The following is a 6,000-nucleotide window of genomic DNA, read 5'->3' as shown; positions in this document are numbered from 1 at the left end:
ACACACTGTACCCATACTGCGCAGCTAACTCGCTCGGTAAACGATATAGCAAAAGTATAACTTCAAATTATTTACCTTCCATCATTCGTCTTATGTGAAAATCAGTCGAACAAGTTATCGCATAAACATGTAACATGAAATATCAGTCAATCTGTTGGCATGGGTTACAAGCATGTAGCTTATGCGGGAAGTAAAATTAAACAGAACGCTCGTGCTATAAGAAATACTCTGCTTACATTTAAGTCCCTAGCTGTTGAACAAGTTATTACATAAATATGTAACATCAAATATCGCTTCGGAAACATATTGTTTCAATCTGTTGACATGGATTACAAGCATGTAGCTTGTGCAGGCGAGGGCTACTATGCAAAATGCTAAGCCGAAAAAAAATCGTGATAGGGTATGGAACCCAGGGGTTACATCTTATCAGAAGGGCAAAAAGGATGAAAGGACTCTTCCTCCTCCTTACCGCACATTCCTTGTAGGGCTAACTAACTAAAGAGGGCAGCACTATGCTCTGTTGATTAAAGATGGTGGATGGTAGCTGTCAAAAAAGCACGTGAGATTGTTTCCAAACAAGAGCACGTGGAATTTTTCAATTTGCCCCCACCACATTTCAAAGGTATCTAGCTAAAGATGGCAGCACGGTGCTCTCTTGATTAAAGATGGCGGATGACAGCTAACAGAACTTTTCCAATTGCCCGCTACTACAGAGGGCAGCACGGTGACCTGTAGATTAAAGACGGCGTATGACAGCTGACGAAATTACCCGCATGATAGCAGCACGGTGCTCTGTTGATTAAAGATGGCAGATGACACCTGTCTAAAAATGCACATGGCTTTGTTTCCAAACAAGAGCACGTGGAATTTGCCGCCACCACATTTCAAAGGTATCTAACTAAAGAGGGCAGCACTATGCTCTGTTGATTAAAGATGGTGGATTGTAGCTGTCAAAAAAGCACGTGAGATTGTTTCCAAACAAGAGCACGTGGAATTTTTCAATTTGCCCCCACCACACTTCAAAGGTATCCAGCTAAAGATGGCAGCACGGTGCTCTCTTGATTAAAGATGGCGGATGATAGCTAACAGAACTTTTCAAATTGCCCGCTACTACGTGCTTAAGGTAGTAGCCACAAAGAGGGCAGCACGGTGCTCTGTTGATTAAAGATGGCGGATGACAGCTGTCAAAAAAGTACATGGCTTTTTTCCAAACAAGAGCACGTGGAATTTGCTGCCACCACATTTCAAAGGTATCTAGCTAAAGAGGGCAGCACTGTGCTCTGTTGATTAAAGATGGTGGATGGTAGCTGTCAAAAAAGCACGTGAGATTGTTTCCAAACAAGAGCACGTGGAATTTTTCAATTTGCCGCCACCACATTTCAAAGTTATCCAGCTAAAGATGGCAGCACGGTGCTCTCTTGATTAAAGATGGCGGATGATAGCTAACAGAACTTTTCAAATTGCCCGCTACGACGTGCTTAAGGTAGTAGCCATAAAGAGGGCAGCACGGTGCTCTGTTGATTAAAGATGGCGAATGTCAGCTGTCAAAAAAGCACATGGCTTTGTTTCCAAACAAGAGCACGTGGAATTTGCTGCCACCACATTTCAAACGTATCTAGCTAAAGAGGGCAGCACTGTGCTCTGTTGATTAAAGATGGCAGATGACGTCTGTCAAAAAAGCGCCTGAGTTTGTTTCCAAACAAGAGCATGTAGAATTTTTCAAATTGCCGCCACCACATAGAGGGCAGCACGGCGCTCTCTTGATTAAAGATGGCTGCTGTCATGTGGAATAGCCTGCCACCACATTTCAAAGGTATCTAGCTAAAGAGGACAGCAGGGTGCTCTCTAGATTAAAGATGGCTGCTGTCAAAAAGCATTTTTCAAATTATCCGCCACCACATTTCAAAGGTAAGTAGCTAAAGAGGGCAGCACTGTGCTCTATCGATTAAAGATGGCGGATGACAGCTGTCAAAAAAGCACGTGGATTTGTTTACCGATTCAAATCTCGCGCTAGTGAGGTTAAGTTGCTAGCACTAAGGTTTAAGCTCGTTAAGATGGCAGCACTGCGGATGACAGGTGACGAATTTGCAGCTACTGTGATAAAGAGGGTAGCACAGTGCTCTGTGGTTTAAAAATGGCGGATGACAGCTGTCAAAAAAGCACGTGGATTTGTTTACCTATTCAAATCTCGCGCTAGTTAGGTTAAGATGGTACTACTGAGGTTTAGTCCCGTCAAGATGGCAGTAGTGAGGTTAGCGATGCGTTGTTGTCGATGACAGCTGTCAAAAAGCACGTGGCTTTGTTTACAAATTCAAATTTCCCGCGGGAGGCGGAGGAGGCCTCTGGGAAGGCCCCTCGCGAGGCGGAGGCGTAGGAGGCCTCTGGGAGGGCCCCCCGTGAGGCGGAGGCGGAGGGGGCCTCTGTGTTGGCCTCCCGTGAGGCGGAGGCGGAGGGGCCCCTGGGAGCCCGGAGGAGGAGGCGGCGGCCGAACCCGCTCATTATACTACTCCAGCTAACTCATTCCTGGTTGCCAGCGTTTCGCCCCCGTGTGCTGGGCTGGGCTCATCAGTTGGTACAAAGCGCACCTACCAAGACACATGGCTAGTGCATACCGTGGAGGGCTAGGCGTAGGCTAATTGTAGCCACCGGCAGTGCCAATGCACTATGACCGACTTTGTCTCATTACCAAGGATTGATGCCTGCTTGGCCATCAGATTATATAGATGTTGATTCCCATAGGGAACCTGCAACATTTGTTCCGAATGAGTAAATTTATAATACCAATATAAATGGTCCGTTATTGGACATAAATTTTCCAGCGAACTCATTCCCGGTTGCCAGCGTTTCGCCGCCGTGTACTAGGCTGGGCTCATCAGTAGGTACCTAGCACACCTACCAAGACGCATGGCTAGTGCATACCGTGGAGGCCTCTGCGTAGGCTAATTGTAGGCACCGGCAGTGCCAATGCACTATGACAGACTTTGCCTCATTACCAAAAATTGATGCCTGCTTGGCCATCAGATGATATAGATGTTGATTCCCATAGGGAACCTGAAACATTTGTTCGGAATGAGCAAGTTATTGATACCAATATAAATGGTCTGTTATTGGACATTATAAATTTTCCATCTAACTCATTCCTGGTTGCCAGCGTTTCGCCCCCGTGTGCTAGGCTGGGCTCATCAGTTGGTACCTTGCACGCCTACCAAGACGCATGGCTAGAGCATACCGTGGAGGCCACTGCGTAGGCTAATTGTAGCCACCTGCAGTGCAATGCACTAGGACAGAATTTGTCTCATTACCAAAGATTGATGCCTGCTTGGCCATCAGATGATATAGATGTTGATTCCCATAGGGAACATGAAACATTTGTTCCGAATGAGTAAATTGATAACACCAATATAAATGGTCCGTTATTGGACATTATATGTTTTCCAGCTAACTCATTCCCGGTTGCCAGCGTTTCGCCGCCGTGTGCTAGGCTGGGCTCATCAGTTGGTACCTAGCACACCCACCAAAACGCACGGCTAGTGCATACCGTGTAGGCCACTGCGTAGGCTAATTGTAGCCACCGGCAGTGCCAATGCACTATGACGGACTTTGTCTCATTACCAAAGATTGATGCCTCCTTGGTCATCAGATCATATAGATGTTGATTCCCATAGGGAACCTGAAACATTTGTTCTGAATGAGTAAATTTATAATACCATAATAACGATATATTAAATCTTCAACTTTAGCATTTAACTAGTTAACTTCCATTAAAAGCACATACAAACAAGTGTTGATCGACAAGCGCATACCGTATACTACACGTGAGACATCTATCGGTAGTGTTTCAGTACATTCCTATTCTTGGTTTAGAGGATTTTGAGACGAAGGTTGGTATCAACTTGTCAAGTTCGACTATTTTGCTTGTGGTGCCTGTGAGAAATGTTGTGATATTGTTGCTCTCATTGAACATTTGAAAGCGTTGAATACAAATAGGAATTCTTGATTTAAATTGGTGATGGAGAATGGCAAATTTTTGTGAAGGATGGAGTTATATTATATAGACATTATTATTTTAGAGCAGCATTATTTTATATTCCGTTTATTTAACCTCTCCGTCTGATGTAAGCGGAACGTCTGGCTTGAATGCCAGCAGTTTTGAGTGTGGTATGTAGTTATTTTACTTAGAATTAGTCTTGAATGTTTCTTTTAAGTGAATTTATTCTCCTAAGCGGTCGATCGTGCCCTTTCTTTGTAAATATAGGGTTGACACTTATAGAGGTTAGCTGTCATCGTAGGAGAGGGCACCGTTTGTAAGTATCTTGTTCGTGACGATTCCTGTGTTCTTGTTCCTTCAGAGATCATTCTGACAGCCCTTATCCCGTCGTCTTCGGTAATCTTATTTTAATTCATGTTGTCTGAACACTTGTCCACGCATCTTAACCCTCAAACTGGCGGTTATTTATCCTGTGGTGGCAGGGTTATTTTAAAGGCATTGCAGACTCCGGAACGTCTGGCTTGTCTGGCTTATTAACACGCCGTGTATCTACGTATAAAAATATAAGTTTATTTACAAAATTAAAAGGAATAAGGGATGATATTACGTAAACCGCTCTCTTAGTTATCTTCTTAACAGCTTAATTTTAAAAACTCTTGAATTTGTTTGAATTAGATATTTTTTGCAAAACTTGTAGGTAAAAATTATAAAAAATTATAAAAAGGTGCATGGATATGTATATACACATGCAGTGCCATTATTGTTGTTGTTATTATTGTTGTTGTACCATACTGAATTGAACATTTCGTACACACAAAACTGCGCACCACAACTTGTATACATCGCTTGAAATCCAGTGGGTGAGTCTTCACTTTTTCAATATTGTCAAGCCTTGAGAGTTGTTCTAGCATGTGAGAACAGCTGTGGTGAATACTACCATTATCCAGCTGTAAGTAATTATATTTTTCACCTCTTTCCAATAAAAATCATCCAATTGCACTTCATAATCCTCGTCAGTCTCAAAATCTGACCCTCATCATCACTGAAATCAGCCTCAAATATTTCCAGATTATCAGTGTATGATCCGCAAATTGCCAGTGTGATTACTGTATTTACATCACTAAAGCGACACTTAGAGACTTGAACACAAGAAACTTTATACACAATCTGTCGGAAAGTAGTAAGTGGGACATAAAAACAATATTATATTTTCTCTTTCACTTGATCTGCAATTACTACAATATTAGATAAATAGGCCTAATAGTTTGATTATTGTGATATGTCCTATGTAGGTCTAATGTGTTGCCAATTGGTGACTGGATCAAAAACCTGATATTAGGTGTTCGCTAGCTCGAGGGTTATAGTCTTCTCTACAAGCGATCACGAACCTGTCTAAACATCTGAATCTACATGTATAGTTGTGTAATTTGATTTGGCATTTGGGTGTTAAGAATTGCCCCTCTTTTACGCACACCAAGATTACTTGATTCATGAACTGGAGGGTTCATACATACATACATACATACATACATACATACATTATCATTATAGACTGTTATGCCTTTCAGCGTTCAGTCTGAAAGCCTCTGTGAATTTACTAAACGTCGCCACAATCCTCTATTTGAAACTAGTGCTGTGGCCTCATTTAGTTCTATACTTCTTATCTTTAAATCGTTAGAAACCGAGTCTAACCATCGTCATCTTGGTCTCCCTCTACTCCTCTCACCCGCCATAAGAGTCCATTATTCTCCAAGGTAACCTATCCTCCTCCATTCGTCTTGCATGACCCTACCACCGAAGCCGGTTTATGCATACAGCTTCATCCATTGAGTTCATTCCTAACTTAGCCTTTATCTCCTCGTTCCGAGTACCCTCCTGCCATTGTTCCCACCTGTTTGTACCAGCAATCGTTCTCGCTACTTTCATGTCTGTTACTTCTAACTTATGAATAAGATATCCTGAGTCCACCCAGCTTTCACTCCCGTAAAGCAAAGTTGGTCTGAAAACAGACT

At 42.7% G+C, this 6,000-nt stretch overlaps 1 protein-coding gene across 3 annotated transcripts in view; it reads left to right on the top strand.

The window, feature by feature from the left end:
* The first annotated feature begins 3,923 nt into the window (after positions 1-3,923).
* Positions 3,924-6,000, top strand: part of LOC136864135 (uncharacterized) — a 210,154-nt gene continuing 208,077 nt past the window's right edge. For all 3 annotated transcript variants that reach the window (XM_067140758.2, XM_067140757.2, XM_067140756.2), the window contains exon 1: positions 3,924-4,158. The gene's annotated coding sequence lies outside the window, so the exon portion shown is untranslated. The remainder of the gene's footprint in view (positions 4,159-6,000) is intronic.

Source organism: Anabrus simplex, chromosome 2 (assembly GCF_040414725.1).
Source record: "Anabrus simplex isolate iqAnaSimp1 chromosome 2, ASM4041472v1, whole genome shotgun sequence".
NCBI lineage: Eukaryota > Metazoa > Arthropoda > Insecta > Orthoptera > Tettigoniidae > Anabrus > Anabrus simplex.
Note: the sequence above shows the minus strand (reverse complement) of the source record. Positions and strands in the feature narration are given on the sequence as shown.